This window comes from Polypterus senegalus, chromosome 12 (genome assembly GCF_016835505.1).
Source record: "Polypterus senegalus isolate Bchr_013 chromosome 12, ASM1683550v1, whole genome shotgun sequence".
Classification (NCBI taxonomy): domain Eukaryota; kingdom Metazoa; phylum Chordata; class Cladistia; order Polypteriformes; family Polypteridae; genus Polypterus; species Polypterus senegalus.
In genome coordinates this window covers 82,447,435-82,465,245 of record NC_053165.1, presented here as the reverse complement: position 1 = coordinate 82,465,245, position 17,811 = coordinate 82,447,435, and the positions used below count along the sequence as shown (strand labels likewise).

Below are 17,811 nucleotides of genomic sequence, written 5' to 3'. Positions count from 1 at the left end.
AATTGATTTTATCCTTCTAATTGTTCTGATTGCTTGTCGTTTTATTGCACTCTTCTTAATAGACGTGCGTTCTATTTTATTTATTTAGTTTATTGTCCTGTTTTATAGCTTTATCTTGTAATGTCTCCTTGAGTGTCTAGGCCAGGGGTCTCCAACTCCAGTCCTGGAGAGCTACTGTGGCTGCAGGTTTTCATTCTAACTCTTTTCTTAATTAGTCTAATTAACTATTTCCCTTTATTTTAATTGACTTTTCTTGAGACTCTGACTGCTGAATTGATTCTTTTTTCCATAAACGGCACCTAAACATAAATTTGATGTAAAGAGAGCCAATAAATGATCAACTAAGTTGGGGCCTCAAACTCCAACCAACTTCACTTCATTCAGTTTCTGAATTTGAAGCCAATTCTCGTTGCTAATTAAACCGGTTATTTAATTTCATGGTAGACATTTCCAAAACTGTTGATTTTCTGTTTTAAGAGTGCTGTCAAAATGTGTTGTGGACCTGAGCAGATCAACATTACTGAGGCCTTCACCTTTCTTTATTTTCAGTTATTGTATGATGGACGCAGGTTGTTTTATGTGTTGGTTCATTTTGTATCTTAATATTGTTTAGTTGCTAATTAAGGAAAAAAAGAAATCATTTAAGGAGCCTGAGTCTTAAGATGTGCATCAGTTAAAAGTAAGGCAAAGAGTTAATTAGCACCAAAATCGGGTCACTAATTAAGAAAAGGGTTAGAATGAAAACCTGCAGCCACTGGGACCCTCCAGGACCGGAGTTGGAGACCCCTGGTGTACATAGACACAGTTAAATAAAATATTATTATTATTGTCTATACCAGGGGTGTCCAACTCCGGTCCTGGTGGGCCGAAGTGGCTGCAGGGTTTTCATTCTAACCATCTTCTTAATCAGTGAGCCGTTTTTGCTGCTGATTGACTTGTCTTGCCTTCATTTTAATTGACGTGACTCAGACTCCCTTAAATTGTTTCTTTTTCCTTAATGAGCAGCCAAACAATAGCAAGACTCAAAACAAGCCGCCACATGACCAGCTCACCTGAAAATAAAGAAAGGTGAAGGTCTCGGTCAAGTTGGTCTGCTCAGGTCACCAAAACATCTTGACGGTGGTCTTAGAAAAAACAGAAAATCAACAGCCTGCTGTGGCAGAATGAGAGCAGCAACAAGTCCTGATATTCCCTGACGGCTTTAAGTAACTAAGAATCGGCTTGTTATTAAGAAACTGGTTGGAGTGAAATTGGCTGGAGTTTGACGTTCCCATTTAGCCGGTCATCTGTCTGCACCTTTCACATCTCATTTCTGTTTGGCTGCCATTTAACGAAGAAACGAATCAATTCAGAGGACTGAATCCATAAAAACAGGGCTATTAGAATGAAGGGAAAAGAAGTTAATTAGCAGTGAAAACTGGTCACTGATTAGGAAAAGGGTTAGAATGAAAACCTGCATCCACTGCAGCCCACTATGACCGGATTTGGACACCCCTGATCTAAACCCACACCAAACGTCACAAAATGTCTGTCAGGGGATGTGTTAGCCCCGTCTCCCTGTACGTCTCTTTGCCAGCCGAGGAATTCTGGGTACAGTCGTCATCGCTAATGATGGAAAATGCTGGCACCCTAAGAAAATACGACAGTGTCAAAGTAACGTTACTCTTCTATTTCTCAAAAACAATTCTTAGAGCAAAATAAATGCTTGGCATGGTGGCACCGTGGTAGCGCTGCTGCCTTGTGGTAGGTAAGGAGGCCAGGATTGCCGTCCTGGGTCATCCCTGTGTGGAGTCTGCATGATCCTCCCGTGCCTGTCTGGGTTTCCTCCCAGGTTAGGTGAGTTGGTGACAGTAAATTGGCCCGTGTGTGTGTTTGCCCTGCGATGGACTAGCGGCATGTTTGTGGTTTGTTCCTGCCTTGCACCCCAATGCTTGCTGGGATTGACTGCAGCACCTCCAGCGACCCTGGCGTGGGTTAAGTGGGTTTAGACAATGTCATGACAGAAGTCTAACAGTAAAAATCTATGATTGAAACAAAGTTAATTTAATATTTAATGAATTATTATAAATATGGCGGCACGGTGGCACAGTGGTAGTGCTGCTGCCTCACAATAAGGAGCCCCGGGTTCGCTTCCCAGGTCCTCCCTGCGTGGAGTCTGCATGTTCTCCCCGTGTCTGCTTGGGTTTCCTCCCACAGTCCAAAGACATGCAGGTTAGGTGGATTGGCGATTCTAAATTGTCCCTAGTGTGTGTGTGTGTGCCCTGCGGTGGGCTGGCGCCCTGCCCGGGTTTGTTTCCTGCCTTGCACCCTGTGTTGGCTGAGATTGGCTCCAGCAGACCCCTGTGACCCTGTGGTATGGATATAGCGGGCTGGATTATGGATGGATTATAAATATTCACAAAAAGAAAGAAGATTAGAGTTTTACTCGTCTCACGCACAGTTATAAAATTACAACGTGGAGTGAAATGAAAAAGCTGGCCTACTCCAAGATTGTGCAAAATCAAAGCAAACACACAATAGTAAAAATAATTCCATTAAGAAAAACAAAATGAAATTAGCTAATGTAAATTAAATAAAGTCCAACTAGATCCGGGTCTCTGACTCTGGTCCTGGTGGTCCCCAGTGGCTGCAGGTTTTCATTCTAACCCTTTTCTTAATTAGTGACCCATTTTTGCTGCTAATTCACTTCTTTTGAATTAATTTGAATTGACTTACTCTTGAAAACTCCATCCCCTCAATTGTTTCTTTTTCCTTTGTAGCAGTAGGGGGCACTATCGCTCCCTTGAACCCTCAAATACCACGCCGAACACCAGGTAAAAATACAATAATTATTATTTATTATAGTAGTAAAGTGCACCAAGCACCACCACTCCACTATTCTCAATAAACAATTCTCAACAATCAATAACCAATCCTCCGACTCCCAGACGTGTTGCCCTCCTACCACCCAGCTCAGCTCGTCATCTGGGAGTTCCCAAAGTTCTTATATAGTTCCTCACCCAGAAGTGTTTCTCATCCTCCAGTCCATAATTCCTTATCACTTCCAGGTCAGATAAAAGTCCTTTTTTTCACCCCGGAAGTACAAACAGGATTCCAAAAAAGTTGGGACACTATACAAATCGTGAATAAAAACTGAATGCAATGATGTGGAGGTGCCAACTTCTAATATTTTATTCAGAATAGAACATAAATCACGGAACAAAAGTTTAAACTGAGAAAATGTATCATTTTAAGGGAAAAATATGTTGATTCAGAATTTCATGGTGTCAACAAATCCCAAAAAAGTTGGGACAAGGCCATTTTCACCACTGTGTGGCATCTCCCCTTCTTACAACACTCAACAGACGTCTGGGGACCGAGGAGACCAGTTTCTCAAGTTTAGAAATAGGAATGCTCTCCCATTCTTGTCTAATACAGGCCTCTAACTGTTCAATCGTCTTGGGCCTTCTTTGTCGCACCTTCCTCTTTATGATGCGCCAAATGTTCTCTATAGGTGAAAGATCTGGACTGCAGACTGGCCATTTCAGTACCCGGATCCTTCTCCACGCAGCCATGATGTTGTGATTGATGCAGAATGTGGTCTGGCATTATCTTGTTGAAAAATGCAGGGTCTTCCCTGAAAGAGATGACGTCTGGATGGGAGCATATGTTGTTCTAGAACCTGAATATATTTTTCTGCATTGATGGTGCCTTTCCAGACATGCAAGCTGCCCATGCCACACGCACTCATGCAACCCCATACCATCAGAGATGCAGGCTTCTGAACTGAGCGTTGATAACAACTTGGGTTGTCCTTGTCCTCTTTGGTCCGGATGACATGGCGTCCCAGATTTCCAAAAGAACTTTGAATCGTGACTCGCCTGACCACAGAACAGTCTTCCATTTTGCCACACTCCATTTTAAATGATCCCTGGCCCAGTGACAACGCCTGAGCTTGTGGATCTTGCTTAGAAATGGCTTCTTCTTTGCACTGTAGAGTTTCAGCTGGCAACGCGGATGGCACGGTGGATTGTGTTCACTGACAATGGTTTCTGGAAGTATTCCTGAGCCCATTCTGTGATTTCCTTTACAGTAGCATTCCTGTTTGTGGTGCAGTGTCGTTTAAGGGCCCGGAGATCACGGGCATCCAGTATGGTTTTACGGCCTTGACCCTTACGCACAGAGATTGTTCCAGATTCTCTGAATCTTCGGATGATGTTATGCACAGTTGATGATGATAGATGCAAAGTCTTTGCAATTTTTCGCTGGGTAACACCTTTCTGATATTGCTCCACTATCTTTCTGCGCAACATTGTGGGAATTGGTGATCCTCTACCCATCTTGGCTTCTGAGAGACACTGCCACTCTGAGAAGCTCTTTTTATACCCAATCATGTTGCCAATGGACCTAATTAGTGTTAATTGGTCTTCCAGCTCTTCGTTATGCTCAAATTTACTTTTTCCAGCCTCTTATTGCTACTTGTCCCAACTTTTTTGGGATTTGTTGACACTGTGAAATTTTGAATCAACATATTTTTCCTTTAAAATGATACATTTACTCGGATTAAACGTTTGATCTGTCATCTACGTTCTATTACAAATAAAATATTGACATTTGCCATCTCCACATCATTGCATTCAGTTTTTATTCACAATTTGTTTAGTGTCCCAACTTTTTTGGAATCCGGTTTGTACATCATTCCTTCCGTTCATGTGACTCAGAAGTACTTCCGGGACATAGGGCAAATAGCAGTCCCTGGTTCTCCCTGGAGCGACCCCTGGTGGTCCCGATGTTATCCAGCAGGGCTTTACAGGAAGACTCCATAGTCCGTGCTGCCCTGCTGGAATCTGAAGCATCTCCATGTCGTAGGGATGGCTCCCTCTGGTGGCCTGGGGGTATTGGCCGGGCTAAAAGGCCGGCCATGGACTACACCTTATTTAACAGCCAAACAGAAATGAGATACAAAATGAGCCAAAACAACTGGTGTCCATCATGCAGCATCTGAAAATAAAGAAAGATGAAGGTCTCTGGAATGCTGATCTGCTCAGGTCCACAAAACATTTTAACATTAAAGAGAAAATCCACAATTTTGTAAATGTCTGCTACTGCACAGCGAGAGCAGCAACAAGCCATTGAATTAAAGAACGGGTTTAATTAACAATAACAGTCGGCGCCTAATTAAGCAGCAGGTTAGAGAGAAATTAATTGGAGTTTGAGGCCCTGACTTCGTTGTTCTTCTGTTGGCTCCCTCACTTCTCATTTCATTTCTGTTTGGGTGCCATTTAAGGAAAGGAATGAAGCAATTTAGGGGAACAAATCTTAAAAAAGGCAAACCCCAGGGAGGACAGAAAACACACACACAAAAAAAACTCCAGACGGCTGGAGAAAAAAAAACATCAGCAGGGGTTCCGAGGCCACGAGACCACCCAGCCCCCCCCTAACATCCATCCACTATCCAACCTGCTATATCCTAACCACAGGGTCACGGGGGTCTGCTGGAGCCAATCCCAGCCAACACAGGGCGCAAGGCAGGAAACAAACCCCGGGCAGGGCGCCAGCTCACCGCAGGGCACACACACACACAAACACACACTAGGGACAATTTAGAATGGCCTCTGCTGACCTGCATGTCTTTGGACTGTGGGAGGAAACCCACGCAGACACGGGGAGAACATGCAAACTCCACGCAGGGAGGACCTGTCAAGCGAACCCGGGTCTCCTAACTGCGAGGCAGCAGCGCTACCCACTGCGCCACCGTGCCGCCCCCTAGCATCAATGATCTCAATCTGTCCTCCTGGTTTTCTTAAACGCCACATGGAAGAATTAGACAACGATGGTCATGTGGACGTCCGACCTTCAATCCATCCCATCAATGGAGGGACATCACGGTGCTTTGATCAGGTGGGGGGGCTCAGATTGCCACCACAGATAAAGAACAGCACAGAAAGTAGGGGTTAGTACGGACTGCAGAGCCTTGAAAGTAAATAATAATTCCATGCATATACAGAATATCAGGGTTACACTAAAACGAAGCCAATAACGGGTTTATAGCCGCTTTTGAACTCTTTTAGGGATGATGTCGCCTTTTGTTGACAGCCGGGGTTGAGGCTGGATGTGGACTTTAGTTGACATCCAGGGCCAGAGGGTAATAATCGACCAAACCCACCGCCACATTACAGGGAGACCCTCTTTGCTAGGAGGACTGTTAGACTCATTGACTTGCCATCGAGTCCCCGTGTGTGTGAGAGACGGGAGCTCAGAGTAAACGACGTCTTCAATGGCACTGACGTCGGGCAAAAGAGCAAAGCAAAATACTCTGCGGGCATTCTTAATTTTTTATGCTTTTTTGCATATTATTGCTGAATCAGACTGACTTATCAAACAGCAGTTTTAGGCTTCTTCTTCTTTATTATTTTTTTTTTGTATATTAAATACACACACAAACACTCTTTGCTGTTATTTTTTTTTTTTCTGTTACCCACTTCTCTTTTTCTCCCTTTGTATTTCTCTTTCTGATCAAATGGCAAACCTCAGTACCGTTCCTGTCTAGTTCCACAAATTCACTTTTTTAAGGGGGGTCATTTACTGCAATTCCAGAACTTGCTGTGTTTTTACACACCTAACAGAAGGAGTGGGCTCTTGTAACCAAACTTTACAACCATAAGCACGTCAAAGAGGCCAAAGGTGTTAAAAAAGTGTCTTTGTTGAACAATGACTGCACATTAGGGAGCGATAAAGAAATGAGGAACTCAAAGCGTAAAGAAAAGAAACTGAAACAAAAACCCTACCGTATAGTCGGGGCTTAGGCTAAATGGGTCTTGAACCCCATGCATGTCTAACGGGTGGGCTCGATTCTCCACTCGTCCACCCGCCAGCTTCCACTTCTCAGTACCTGCCTGGCCCTGTCTTTGTGGACCCTGGACTGCCCCCTCCGCAAAGAAGCCTGGGTCCAAAATTCTTCTGACTGGAAGCTCAATTCCCCCCCCTTGTCATGAGACCAGGACTCACCTCTGTGGGCCTCTGTAGGTGGCACTGCCCCAGGGTACAACTCCTTCCAGTCTTCCAGCATGTTACCATACCCTTGAGTTTACGCTACTCCATAACTGCAGTCAGGTCCTTAAGTATTTGGACCGGGAGACAATTTTCAGAATTTTGGCAATGTGCCCCACCACAGTGGATTTGAAATGAAGCAATCAAGATGTGATTGAAGTGTGGACGTGCAGTTTTAATTTAATGCATTTAACAAAAACATTGTATGAGCTGTTAGAAAGCACAGCCATTTTTATACAGGGTCCCAGTATTTTCAGGGGCTCAAAAGCATTTGGACAGACTAACATAATCGATATATGTATAGTCAAGTCAAGTCAAGTTGGGGAGCAGGCACTGGTACAGCGCGTTAGAACACCCACCACGTGACGAAACAGCTCGGGACCCCAGTTGTCAAACCCCCAGGCAGACATGCGGCCCAGTCCCACCCTCTGGAAATGACCCTCTAACCCTAACCCCTTGGCCTGGTCCAGCCACTCGGGTCCCCAACAGTGAGGGTCCTGTGTGCTGATCACCCTCGGGGAATCGCACCACATGGCCGTAGTGCTGTAAGTGGCGCTCCCTTACAATGCAGGTCATGTGCCTCATTGGGAACTCTATGAGTAACACAAAGTCAGACCAATGGTACCCAAGGATTTTCCAGAGAGACACACATGAAGGAGTCCTGCCCTCATCTCAGGTCACTGGATAGCGTCCATGTCTCACAAGACAGGAAGCACCAGGACTCTGAAGACTTGGACCTTCGTCCTTTTGCAGAGATAGCGGGAGCGCCACACACCCCTTCCCAGCGACCTCATTGTGACTTCATAGTAAGAGTCACCAGAGACATGAATGTCACAGCCAAGGTAAGTAAACCTCTGCACGAGGTCGACACTCTCTCCACAGACAGACACACTGCTGATGGCCGTGCCCAAGAGGGCATTAAAGGCCTGGCTGTTGGTTTTTATCAGGACACTCGCAAGCCCTGACACTGAGACCCCTCACTCAGTCTCTCGAGAGCCCCCATCAGAGCCTCCATTGACTCTGCGAAGATCACAGCATCGTCAGCCAAGTCACTTTTATCTTCACTATGATCTCGATGTATATACAGTATCTATATATCTATATTGTCACACACGTGCGCATGGGAGGCAGCTAAAGAGCTTAATTAAGAGTAGCACCATGCCAGACCTGGGGTGGTGAGCTGCACTAACTCTATCTCTGCGTCGTCTGCAGACTATCCTCGGGAAATCCCACTCGGTGCCGGCACCATCGATGATGTCACTTCTGGTCCTGAAAACGTCACTATATATATGTATATATATATATATATATATATATATATATATATATATATGGTTAGGTGCATTGGCAATCCTAAATTGTCCCTAGTGTGTGGGGGTGTGTGTGTGTGTGTGCGTGCGTGTGTGTGTGTGTGCGTGTCCTACGGTGAGCTGGTGCCCTGCCCGGGGTTGTTTCCTGCCTTGCGCTCTGTGTTGGCTGGGATTGGCTCCAGCAGACCCCCGTGACCTTGTAGTTAGGATATAGCGGGTTGGATAATGAATGGTTATAGATATATATATATATAGATTGTAGTGACCAGGAAAAGTTCAGGGCTGTTGTTTTAACTGCTCTAAAGTTCAGGGTGACTTTGACTCGTGGTGAGTTGTCTTGGTTGTCATGCACAGTAAAAGCGCGGGTTTTTGATGTTGTTTGTTCACTGACTTGGTGTTTGGACGCACACTAAAAGCGCTCCCAACTCTGAGCTACAGCAATGACCTGTTGAGCAGCATCTATTTCATTAAATTCAATGCAAATGTATTGCTGAATAAATCTGGATAATGTTTAGTTAATTTTTAAAGGCTTCCTGATGGATATCTTTGTTGTGGACCACTTTTTTTTTAACCCACGCCACATGGACGGCATGACAATATATTCTCATCGGCTCATCTACTGGAGGGAGGCAGCCTCCTTTATAACAACCCAGATGTGCTCCAGGTGCTCTGTGATGATCTTCCGGTGGCATTTCCTGGTGTGGATGAAGTGCTGCATGAGCACCTGGAAGCACTCCGGCTGTCCCTGGAATTCCTTCTGGCAGCACTTCCGAGTGTGGCATAAGTGCTGCCATCCAGGGCTGCACAATCCTCTGGGTGCCCCCGTACGGTGGCCCCAGTAGGGTTGAGATTCCATGCTTGGATCCCGTGGCCCCCCATACAGACCAGGGCAGGTGCCCTCTCATGGCCCAGGAGAGGTATGGTCCCTCTCTCGTTCCTTCCAGGCATTTTATATATCTATATCTATATCCATATCAATCAATCAATCAACATTTATTTATATAGCACATATTCATACAAAAAAAAATGTAGCTCAAAGTGCTTTACAAAATGAATAGAGTAATAGAAGACACAATAAAAGATAAACATAAGTCAACATTAATTAACATAGAATAAGAGTAAGGTCCGATGGCCAGGGTGGACAGAAAAACAAAAAAAACTCCAAAAGCTGGAGAAAAAAATAAAATCTGTAGGGGTTCCAGACCAAGAGACCGCCCAGTCCCCTCTGGGCATTCTACCTAACATAAATCATCATATTTTCATGGAAGGACCTGATGATGATGGTCACGTAGACTTCTGGCTTTCAGTCCATCATTGTTGGTATATATTGTGGTAGATAGGGGGCGCTCTCGCTCCCTTGAACCCCTTTCCACGACTCCAGACACCAGGTAAAAGTCCTCAATTCGACTTTATTTAATTGCCACAGTGTACAAAGCACACTCTCCTCCACAATACTCATATAAACAATCACTATTCACAATAAACCAATCCTCCAGCTCCCAGACGCGTTGCCACCCTTCCACCCAGCTCAGCTCTCCGTCTGGGAGCTCCCACAGTCCTTTTATATTCCCTGACCCTGAAGTGTTCCCAATCCCCAGTCCATGTGATTCTCAATCACTTCCGGGTCAGGTAAAAGTTCTTTACTTCACCCCGGAAGCCCGTCGCTCTTCCTATGACGAATTTCCGGGTCATAGGGCACGAAGAAGTCCTCAGTCCTCCCTGCAGCTCCCTCTTGTGGTCCCCATGGCATCCAACAGGGCTGAGCATAAAAACCACATTGTCCATGATGCCCTGCTGGTCTTCTGGGAACCTCTATGCTACAAGGAGGGCTCCACCTGGAGGCATGGGGGTACTGGCCGGGATAAACTGCCGGCCATCCTTCACAATATATATATATATATATATATATATATATATATATATATATATATATATATATATATATATATATATATATAGATATATAGATATATATAAACTGCTCAAAAAAATTAAAGGAACACTTTGAAAACACATCAGATCTCAATGGGAAAAAGAAATCCTCCTGGATATCTATACTGATATAGACTGGGTAATGTGTTAGGAACGAAAGGATGCCACATCGCTTGATGGAAATGAAAATGATCAACCTACAGAGCCCTGAATTCAAAGACGCCCCAAAATCAGAGTGAAAAATGATGTGGCAGGCTAGTCCATTTTGCCAAAATTTAATTGCAGCAACTCCAAATTGTACGCAGCACTTTGTATGGCCCCTGTGTTCTTGTATACATGCCTGACAACATCGGTGCATGCTTCTAATGAGATGACAGATGGTGTTGTGGGGATCTCCTCCCAGATCTGGACCAGGGCATCACTGAGCTCCTGGACAGTCTGAGGTGCAACCTGGTGGCATTGGATGGACCAAAACATAATGTCCCAGAGGTGTTCTATTGGATTTAGGTCAGGAAAGTGTGGTGGCCAGTCAATGGTATCAATTCCTTCATCCTCCAGGAACTGCCTGCATACTCTCACCACATGAGGCCAGGAATTGTCGTGCACCAGGAGCCACTGTACCAGCATAGGGTCTGACAATGGGTCCAAGGATTTCATCCTGATACCTAATGGCAGCCAAGGTGCCTTTGTCAAGCCTGTAGCGGTCTGTGTGACCCTCCATGGATATGCCTCCCCAGACAATCATTAACCCACCACCAAACTGCTCATGCTGAATGATGTTACAGGCAGCATAATGTTCTCCATGGCTTCTCCAGACCCTTTCACTTCTGTCACGTGCTCAGGGTGAACCTGCTCTCATCTGTAAAAGCACAGGGCACCAGTGGTGCATCTGCCAATTCTGGTATTCTATGGCGAATGCCAATCGAGCTGCATGCTGCTGGGCAGTGAGCTCAGGGCCCATTAGAGGACATGGGGCCCTTGGGTCACCCTCATGAAGTCTTTCTGGTTGTTTGGTCAGAGACATTCACACCAGTGGCCTGCTGGAGGTCATTTTGTTGGGCTCTGGCAGTGCTCATCCTGTTCCTCCTTGCCCAAAGGAGCAGATACTGGTCCTGCTGATGGGTTATGGACCTTCTATGGCCCTCTCCAGCTCTCCTAGAGTAACTGCTTGTCTCCTAGAATCTCCTCCATGCCCTTGAGACTGTGCAGGGAGACACAGCAAACCTTCTGGCAATGACACGTATTGATGTGCCATCCTGGAGAAGTTGGACTACCTGTGCAACCTCTGTAGGGTCCAGGTATCGCCTCATGCTACCAGTAGTGACACTGACTGTAGCCAAATGCAAAACTAGTGAAGAAACAGTCAGAAAAGATGAGGAGGGAAAAATGTCAGTGGCCTCCACCTGTTAAACCATTCCTGTTTTGGGGTCATCTCATTGTTGCCCCTCTAGTGCATCTGTTGTTAATTTCATTAACACCACAGCAGCTGAAACTGATTAACAACCCCCTCTGCTACTTAACTGACCAGATTAATATCCCATAAGTTTCATTGACTTTATGCTATACTCTGATTAAAAAGTGTTCCTTTAATTCTTTTGAGCAGTATATATATATATATATATATGAAGAGAAGGTCTGTGATACGGTTTGTATATTTGCAGCTGGAGATCCACAAAGGGAGAACATGAATCACGTATCATGAAGTAGTTTTTTATTCCTGAGCTTTCAGCCCTGCCAGGGGCCTTCATCAGAGGATAATGATTAGACTTACAAGAACCAATATATAGCAAAAATTATGTGGGGGGGCTGTCAGTGTGATCAGGAAGGGGGGGTATTGGTTGTATAGTTTTATTTATTATGAAGATGTTCTTCTTAAGTTTGCATACACTGGGTTTATGTCCAAATGTCTGTTGATGGCGTTCTCAATTCAGCTCTCTGGCGCTTTTAGTACTTGCCTTTAAATCTTACTTGTACGTTGTCCCAGTTAAATGTTATGTCCTGTTGATTTAGTATGCGTATAGATCAGCCTCCGTTCGAGTCGCTGTACCTTTCACCACGTGTTGGAGCGCACTGCCTTCACCTAGCTAGCGATACCAGTTTGTTCAGCAGACATTATCATCTACAGATTGTTAAGGAGTAACATTTGACATTTTTGAGAGAGATCAGAGCTGCGTGTGTTTTAGAGGGTACCTGCTCATTGCCAGAGATATCACAGCCGTCTCCCCATGTGGCTCAGAGCTGAACACGATCAGATACAGTGCCAACATCTGACGTTCGAGTGTACCTACCTTCCAGTTGGCCAGAATCACATTTTGTTTTTGATTGATTTTTAAAGTTTGTCCTGTTTCACTACTACGTGGGTGGAGGCGCTGGGGACAGCTAGTCATAAATAAAAAGATCATTTTCAATATTTGGTTGAAAATCCTTTCCAGCCAATGACTGCCTGAAGTCTGAGCCTGTGACCTTCTCCAAGTGCTGGGTTTCCACCCTACTGATACTTTGCCAGGCCGTTCCTGCCGCTGTCTTCAGAGGCTTCTTGTTCGTTGGTCTTTCTGCCTCCAGTTTTGTCTTCAGCAAGTGACCTACATGTCCGGTTGGGCTGAGGTCAGTTGACTGACTTGGCCATTGAAGAATATCCTACTTCTCTGCTTTGAACAGCACTGAGTTTGCTGTTCCGTTATAACAACAACAACATTTATTTCTATAGCACATTTTCATACAAACAGTAGCTCAAAGTGCTTTACATATTAAAGAATAGAAAAATGAAAGACATAATTATAAAAAATAAATCAACATTAACATCGAATAAGAGTAAGGTTCAATGGCCAGGGGACAGAAAAACAAAAACTCCAGACGGCTGGAGAAAAAATAAAATCTGTAGGGATTCCAGACCATGATACCGCCCAGTCCCCTCTGGGCATTCTACCTAACATAAATGAAACAGTCCTCTTTGGCTTTAGGATTCTCACGGAAGGGCTTGATGATGATGATGGTCACGTAGACTTCTTCCTTTTAATCCGTCCATCATTGTTGGAGCATCATGAAGCTTGAGTAGGTGGAGGTGGCGCAGGCCACCACCACAAAGAAACCGGAAAAAGAAACAGAAAAGAGAGTAGGGGTCAGTACCGATTTTAGAGCCACCATGAATAGTTGTTATGATGAATTGAACATACAGAGTATCAGGATTAAGTTATGTTTTGCTTGTTGTCCATCTGCATTGTGAAGTGCCGTCCTTTCAGATTTGCAGCATTTCTCTGACTCTGAACAGACAGTATGGCACCCTGCACAGTTCAGAATTCATCCTGCTACTTCTGCCAGCAGACATATCATCAATAAACACCAGTGACCGACTTCCATTTGCAGTCATGCATGATCAGGTCATAACACGGCCTCCACCATGTGTCACAGGTGATGTGGTATTCATCGGATTGTGAGCCGTTCCTTCCCTTCTCCATACTCTCTATCTATCTACTCTTCACTCTCCATCCTTCTGGTACATATTGATCTTAATTTCCTTTGCCCAAAGAAAATTGTTCCACCACTGGACTGTTTTTTTTTTTTTTTTAATATTTTCTGGCAAAGTCTAATCTGTCCTTTCCATGGTTGAGGCTTACGGTGGTTTGCAGCTTTTGGTAGACCCTCGGTCTTTACTTTCATGAAGTCTTCTGTTGAGGATAGACTTTGGCAATGATAGGCCTGCCTCCCAGTGAGTGGTCTTGATTTGGCTAAATATCGTGAATTGGTTCTTCGTCATCAAGGACAGAATTCTGCCAACCTCCAGCACAGTTGTCTTCCATGGTTGTCCAGGCCTTCTGGTGTCGCTGAGCTCACCAGTGTGTTCCTTCTCTATAAGAATCTACCAAATGGTTGACTTGACCACTCCTGGTGTTTCTGCTCTTTCTCGGATGAGTTTCTTTTGTTTTCTCCGCCTGTTTTTTTTTTGTTTTTTCTTGCATGGTCCTCATATTGAGAGTTCACGGCGATAGCTTCCAAATGCAAATTCCACACTTGGAATCAACTGCAGGCCTTCTACCTACGTAATAGTTCATCTAATAATGGGGGACCTGCTGACACCTGGCTGTGAGGCAAATGTCCTTTTTTGGGGGGGGGGGCACGTTTAAAAATGGCTGTCATTCCTAAATGGATCATATGATATTTCTGTCAAACCTATTGAATTAATAGTGAAAGCCTTAAAAAATGATGAAAATTGTGGCCCAGCCCAAATACTTGTGGACCTCACTGTAGCAGGTATGTTCACTAAAAAGCACATGTGAGGCACCTTAATGGTCTGACCTCCCGTATGTCCCCACTTTTTTTTTTAAATGCATAGCTTGTAATTAAATGATTACGAGGGAGTGGTTGGGGGGTCCAGCTAAAGTTACAAAAGGGGATTTATTAGAAAATGGAACAAACCTTCACAAAAATGATCATGTCATTTCACAATGGAGTCAATGCACTTGCGCCACCTGCCTGGAAGTGCCAGCAGAATAAACAGTCCACTGTGACTCCTAAATCAATTCAATTTCCAGACCTCCCATTGTGTATTTAAACTTCACATTTTTACTTCTTACATCTAATACTTTACATTTACTGACATTAAAACGGATTCAACTCCTTCAATCTTTTCCTCATAACTCATCCCCTAGAGCGCTGGACTTGGCCTCGTCGCTCTTCTCTGGACCTTTTCTTGTGCTGTTATGTCCTTTTTGTAGCCTGGAGACCCAAACTGTACCCAGGACTCCAGATGAGGTCTCACCAGTGTGTTATAAAGCTTGAGCAGAACCTCCTGTGACTTGTACTCCACACATCAAGGCGCTATATAACCTGACATTCTGTTAGCTTTCTTAATGGCTTCTGAACACTGTAGGGAAGTCGATAGCTTATAAGCTCATAAGGTGGACTCTCGATTTTCAGACCTCCCATTGTGTATTCAAACCTCACATTTTTACTTCCTACTTGTAATTCTTTACATTTACTGACATTAAATTTCATCTGCCACAAATCTGCCCAAGCCTGTATGCCTGTATTTTGTTTCTAGGCTGAATCTGGAGCCTTGAGTTTTGATTCAATTCCATTTTGTTTTCAATTTTTGTTATTGTTATTTGTGCTCCAGTTTGTTTTTTCTTCACTCCATTTGGGGTTTGGAACATGAAGATTCCATTTATGCTGTAGGATGTGGAACAGTGTGAGCGTATGACTGGATGACGTCACATGTGGATTATACGAGATGAGTAACTTGTAATGTTTTCATGAACATTTTCGTATTGTTTGCTGTTGTCCAACATTAGTCACCATTGACTCATGTAGTATGAGAAAATGTTATCTTCGTTTACCGAAAACAGGAGATAAAACATATTTCTCGGGTATCACTGCAAACTGCATGGTCTTAAGTAACATGTACAAAAATATCATTTTTAGGTGGAGTAGTCCTTTAAAGCCAATCCAAGGCTTCATCCTGTTTCTGGGTACAAAATGACCCCTAAAATCACCAAGTGTCGGCATTCTCTGATGGCCCTCAGTTGCACTGGATGCAGAACCTCCAGTTCTCCTTTCAAATGGCTGCACTCCTAGAACTGCTTTTTAAATAATGCCAGGTTACAGAATTTGCTCCTTGAACTTGTCATTTGGCCAGATGTCACCCACACTGACCTCCAGTAGGGTTCCCAACATCCCATCCTTTCATTAGGGCATCCAAGTCTATCTCTGGTGCATTGAGATATCCTATTGGATCTACCAACCCTCTCACATATGAACACCAGGCACTGTCCATGCCACACTAGAGGGTTCTCTTTGGTGATGCCCCCTGAAGCCCCCAGTTACCAGACCATAGACACTCACAGTGTAGTTTCTGATCACCTGCCGTAGTTGGGTCAATCTTCTTAGGCCAGGACTTCTTTCCAGAGTGTCAGCCATTTTGTGTTTGATAGATAGATAGATAGATAGATAGATAGATAGAAGAGGGATCGGTGTAGCATGCAGATGATGGCATCCTCTACTCCCACCTTCTCCTGGTATGTGAACTGCAGAGGGTCGAGGGCGTGGCGGACCTGTGGCCTCAGGTGGTGAAGCAGTGGCCGCTCCATTGTCTTCATCCCATGTGACGTCAGAGTGACAGGCCGGAAGTCGTTCAGCTCACTAGGATGTGATACCTTTGGGACTGGGGTGATACAAGATGTTTTCCAAAGCCTGGGGACTCTCCCCTGTTCCAGGCTCAGGTTGAAGATGCGCTGTAGAGGACTCCCCAGCTCCAGCGCACAGGCCATCAGCAGTCGTGGCGATACTCCATCTGGACCCACTGCTTTGCTGTGTCTCCTCAGCTCTCTGCTTACCTGGGCTGCTGTAATTGTGGGTGGGGATGTCTCTTCTATGCTGGTATCAGCAGAAGGATGCGTGGAGGGTGCAGTACTCCAAGGTGAGAGTGGGTTAGGGTGGTCAAACCAGTTAAAGAAGTTGTTCATCTGGTTTGCTGTCTCCACGTTTCTTTCGATGATGGCACCCCGCTTTGAGCTGCAGCCAGTGATGATCTTCATCCCATCCCACACTTCCTTCATGCTGTTATTCTGCAACTTCTGCTCCAGCTTTCTCCTGAACTGCTCCTTTGTCGCCCTGAGCTGGACTCTGAGTTCCTTCTGGACACACTTGAGCTCCTGCTGATCACCGCCTTTAAAAGCCCTTTTCTTCTGGTTTAAAAGGCCCTTGATGTCACTTGTAATCCATGGCTTGTTGTTAGCATAGCAGCATACTGTTCTTACTGGAACTACAATGTCCATACAGAAGTTGATGTAATCAGTAGTGCAGTCAACAACCTCCTCAATGTTCTCATTATGTGATCGTGATTCAATCAATGGCAGTAAACTTTGCCAAATAGTCCAGAAAAACAACAAGCAATATAAAAAAAAAAACAAAAGGAAATCAGTTGAGCCAAACTGAATCCAAAGCTCATGCAGAGAACTCTGAGCTGTCACCGGGGCAAATGTCACATCCGAGCCTGAAATTCACCAGTTCTTCTTTGTGCTTCCAAAAAGTGGAAGTGGGTTTTGAAGAAATTGATAAAGAATAACCGACAGATAGAGCAGTCTTAACTTTTTTGCCTCCTAAACACCACATTTAAAGGAAGAGCACGGAGACATTAAATTAACCAACATGCAGGAAAGTTAGCCCAGGCATCTCAAACATGCCAGCACACTTCTCTTTTCTCTTCCGGGTTTAAATCAAATCCAGCGAATTTACTTTTGCACAGCCTTCTTCACTGGGTTCGCTTTCTGGGTCCTCCCTGCGTGGAGTTTGCATGTTCTCACTGTGTCTGCGTGGGTTTCCTCCCACAGTCCAAAGACATGCAGGTTAGGTGCATTGGCTGTCCTAAATTGTCCCTGGTGGGTGTGTGTGTGCACGCCCTGCAGTGGGCTGGCACCCTGCCCGGGGTTTGTTCCTGCCTTGCGCCCTGTGCTGGCTGGGATTGGCTCCAGCAGACCCCCGTGACCCTGTGTTAGGATACAGCGGGTTGGGCGACGACTGACTGACTGACTGACAGCCTTCTTCA

The 17,811-nt window shown here is 44.8% G+C and overlaps 1 protein-coding gene across 1 annotated transcript in view; it reads left to right on the top strand.

Annotated features, from left to right (window-relative positions):
- lyl1 (LYL1 basic helix-loop-helix family member) overlaps window positions 1–17,811 on the top strand; it is a 41,143-nt gene that overhangs the window by 18,733 nt on the left and 4,599 nt on the right. The gene's annotated exons all lie outside the window — the stretch shown is intronic.